This window comes from Colobus angolensis, unplaced genomic scaffold (genome assembly GCF_000951035.1).
Source record: "Colobus angolensis palliatus isolate OR3802 unplaced genomic scaffold, Cang.pa_1.0 Scaffold166, whole genome shotgun sequence".
NCBI lineage: Eukaryota > Metazoa > Chordata > Mammalia > Primates > Cercopithecidae > Colobus > Colobus angolensis.
In genome coordinates this window covers 1,497,874-1,502,624 of record NW_012114777.1, presented here as the reverse complement: position 1 = coordinate 1,502,624, position 4,751 = coordinate 1,497,874, and positions in this window count along the sequence as shown.

Sequence of the window (4,751 nt, the reverse complement as noted above, 5' to 3'; positions counted from 1 at the left end):
GATTAGTTAGGTAAGAAAAAAACATCACTTACAATTTGATTTTGGAAAGTTTGTAAAGTATCGAAGGTTTAAAATCCTTGTAAAATAAAATTCCATGTCACCATTAGTCATTTATTTAGCCAAAATGATGACTAAAAAAATTTTTAAAGGCAAAAACCTGTATTCATTGATAGAAGGAAGACTTTGTTTTCCAAACAATCTCTTTTCTCCCGTCTTTTTATTGTAATTTATTCAAAAGGCAAACAGAAATCTTTCATTATCTTTTAATATTACATGAAAATTTTGTTTGAGAGAAAGCCAAATTTCACCTTTGCATTAGAGTACTATCAATGTCAAATCCAATTCTTAATAAAATCTTATAGACAAAGTATTCAACCTTTATCAGTTTGACCATGAGGTAAGATTATCATAAACCTTTTAACAATTTTCTGCTAAACAGCAGATCAGGCCAGGTGTGGTGGCTCATTTCTGTAATCTCAGCACTTTGGGAGGCTGAATGGGCAGACTGCTTGTGCCCAGAAATTCAAGACTAGCCTAGACAACATGGCAAAGCCCTGTCTCTACAAAAAATACAAAAAATTAGCTAAGGCTAGGCACAGTGGCTCATGCCTATAATCCCACTACTTTGAGAGGTCAAGGTGAGTGGATTCCTTGAGCCCAGGAGTTGGAGACCAGCCTGGGAAACATGACAAAACCCCATCTCTACAAAAAAATACGAAAATTAGCCAGGCATGGTGGCACATGCCTGTAGTTCCAGCTACTAGGGAGGCCAAGGTGGGAGAATCACTTGAGCTCAGGAGGTGAGGCTGCAGAGAGCCGTGATCATGCCACTGCATTCTGGTCTGAGTGATACAGTGAGACCCTGCCTCCAAAAAAAAAAGAGAGTAGATCAATATTCTTAAAAAACAAACAAACAAACAAACAAACAAAAAAACCCTGTTGTGCTTTTATTTTGATGTTCAATTTATTTAAAAACTAAATAATATTCCTTTAACTTTAGTCAATAGGTTCACATACAGAATTTTTTTACAAGATTAACTTTTCACAACCCTTCATTTCTAGTCTATCTAACTTAAAACAATCCTTTAACTTTCTAATCTAGGCACATAGAAAAATTCCACATTCCCATGCCTTCTTATAATCTTGTACTAAAACACATTTTACTTTCCTTACACACCTTGCATGTAAAACTATTTTGCTAGTAGTCTCAATTATATTTGTTTCAGTATTAACTCTTAGCAACTTTTATTTTGGTAAAAACTCTGGCAAGTAAGTGATTTTATTTAGGTACCAGGTGTGGAGCCTAGGATACCAGACAGAAGTACAGATAAGGTCTGATTCTTTCCAGCATAGCTAGGGGGTATGGTTAACTCCACATGTCCCCTGCCTTATCTGGAATTTAGTGGCTCCAAGGCAAGTAATTTGAACAATTATCAAGTTAAAGAAGTAGTTTATAACATTAAGGCATTTATCAAATCTGTGACCTAATTTAGACCAAATGTCTATATTTTGAAGGCATTTTTATTTTACTAATAATCTTTAAAACTGTCTTTATTTCCTAAAGATTACTAAAGTCATATGAACTAAAAGGCATTAAAGTCTTTATTTTTCTGAGAAAATCTTTGATAAATAAGTGCTTATTTTTAAGCCAATTAAGCAGAGCTCTCATATATAAACATCACACACACAATACATATAAATACAGAAACAGAAGAAGATCCAGTCCTTGTAAGATTTTTCATTTCCCAGTTTTTAAGTTTCTTAATTAGATTACTGGCTTCTGGGTACAGCCCTTCAAGAAACAGGAAGCATGCAGTTTCTATGGCCAAATAAGAAGGCACAGCTGGAAGGCAAAAACAGATTGCCGAAAATTAAGAGTTCAATTCTTACACCAGGTCCTGTATACCAAAAAGAGGGAATTAGCTTATCCTCCATGGGGATCTTACTTCTCAGTGGCAGTGGGTAGGGATGTATCCATACCTTCTAGGTGGCCAAGAGCATGCTTCCCTTATCCAAACATGCAAAAAGCCGAGTTATCTCCCCATAATTGCCATTAGCCATCCCTAAAAGTATATTTTCCTACCTAGTTATTACCATTAAAGCTCTCTCATAATGCAAAGTAATTTCTGATACCCACCAACATCAAAGATGTTAGGTAACTCAATGCAAAACAGAACAGAACCTTAGATTTTGAGAGGGATCTATTCACTTTCAATTCTTGGGGTTCCACGAGGAAATCAGAAGGTTTTCCCAAAATGGGGTCTGTGGCACCTCCTCTGCCTTTCTCCAGGAGTCCCAGGCTGTTAGAAATTACCTAGGTCCTCTCATTTGGGTGTCAATAGTGGCAAGAAGATAAAATGGAGAAAAACAATTCAATCAACTGAGAAGAAAATAACTTTTTTCAGAAAAACAAGATTCAACCAGAGGGGGGAAAAAACCATAAAGACCTTTTAAATATATGTATAGCTTGAATAATCTGCTTTTACTTAAGCTGACGTTTAACCAGATCTCTTATTACCAGACTCTAGCAAGGACCTACAGCCAATATTTCTGGCTTTTGAACTTTACTTCCCAGGTGAAACAATAAGCCTTAACTAAGTTTATGACTTCACCATCGGTGTATGAGGTATTTTCAAAGAGGCGGTAAGCAGTTTTTACAAGATCTAGAATCTTCAAAGGTAGCTCAGAGAAAGGAAAATTCAAGCTGGAAAGTCAGAGGTTGTTGTTCATGAAGGTGAAGAGAATCAACAAATGGCAAAGGTCACACAAATATCAACCAGAAAGTACTCATTCCCTAAGCTAGGAATTGAACCCAAGTCACCACTGTGAAATGGCAAAGCCTTAGCTTCTGAGATACAGCACTGGGCAGTGTTTATTGCCTTTCCCAGAAGGAACCTAGAGCGGCAAATTCTGAGCTTACAAAGGCTTTTAAGAGCCCAAGATATTAGGTTGGTGCAAAAGTAATCATAGTTTTGGCCATTTCAATGGCCAAAAGTTTTGGCCAAAATTTTCAGTGGCCTATAATTTTTAGGGCAACTATTGACATGAACCCCAAAATTTTCACCCTCTAGATAGTGGAGACCAAGAAAAAGTATCCCCATATACTCACAAGGTCAAGCTCTCAAGGACATAAAACAAGATGGACAGGAAAATTTACCTGGTTTTTGTTTCAGGAATATGCAACAATCTTTGTAACTGACCAGCTTGCTGCTACAGCTTGAATAGCAGGCTTATAGGGGTCCTAGGCCCACATTAAACCCTATGGTAACCCTTTTTATAGCACAACTACACACAAAGACAAATTCATAGTGCAAAGTACACCAGATTTGCTACAGCCTAAGACTAGTCTCACAAATCCTTTTTCCCATTAATCAAAATTTTGTAGAGGAGATAAATAGTGATTTTTACCATTCATTCAACCAGTTTGCAAAGAAGAGTGAGAGAGAAAATGAGAGAGAGAGAGAGAGACAGAGAGATTGAGAGGCCAGAAGTCTGACTGGTTAAGAAAGTCTTATGCTTTGCCAGCATGACAGGTTTCTGGGTTCCCTTTCCCTGAGTGGTCCTAGTGACCCTGCTGGCTGCACCATGGCCATGTGGGCCAAGCCACATCACTAAGGAAATACATCTTTTTGTGTTTCATGGAAACACAGGCAAAGCCTCTCAATTTTGCAAGATGCTGCCCAGTGGTCTGCATGGGGGAACCAAATTAACATTTTTTAATCCAGCCAGAACAAAATACATATGACAAAATGTAGACACTTATCTACCCCACCCAGCACCCAATATCGACCTGGCAAGGCTCAAACTTGCCCCCAGTGGCCCCCTGTCATCCTTAATCCACTCAAAGTGGTATGGAATGACCTCCACCGACTGGGAGTTTCAACTTTTGGGATCTGAGAAAGATGAAGAGTGGACAGTCACCCTGAGTAACAGAAAATATAGGAAAGGGAAAGGAGAGAAAGGGACAAATACATGCCTGCAGCAGGGTAGGGAAGGCAAGGAACCCAAAGGGGTCAGAGAAAACCCACCCCTCGCAGCAACATTGAATCAAAAGTTCAGGAGGTTGCTTGTCAGTCGCAAAGGGATCTTTTCCAGTGGTTGCATCAGCTCTCATTTCCCTCTTTGGGGAGAAAAAAGCTCCCCATGTCCCATGACCCAGTATATGCCTAATCCCATCACCCACAGCCACTACCAAAGAGCATAAGGCAGATTAATTCAAAGAGAATAGCAATTAGCATCCCATAGTGCCAAATTTATTTTATTATTTTATTTTATTTTATTTTTTTGAGACAGAGTTTTGCTCTTGTTGCCCAGGCTGGAGGGTAATGGCGCAGTCTTGGCTCACTGCAACCTCTACCTCTCGGGTTCAAGTGATTCTCCTGCCTCAGCCTTCCAAGTAGCTGGGATTATAGGCATGTGCCACAGCCCCAGCTAATTTTGTAATTTTACTAGAGACAGGGTTTCACCATGTTGGTCAGGCTGGCCTCAAACTCCTGATCTCAAGCGATCCACCCGCCTTGGCCTCCCAAAGTGGTGGGATTACAGGCATGTGTCACCGCACCCAGCCCCAAATTTGTTTTTAACCAAGAAGGATTTTACTGAATGCAGGGGGCTCTAACCCATTAAATCTTAGGAAGGACTCTAACTTCCTAAGTTGGGAGTCTAAGTTAATTTCAGACAAGAATCTTTGCCCTTTACTGAGAGGTACCTTAAACCCCCCGTTTCTTAGGAAGGAGGGACTCGAGCCCTTT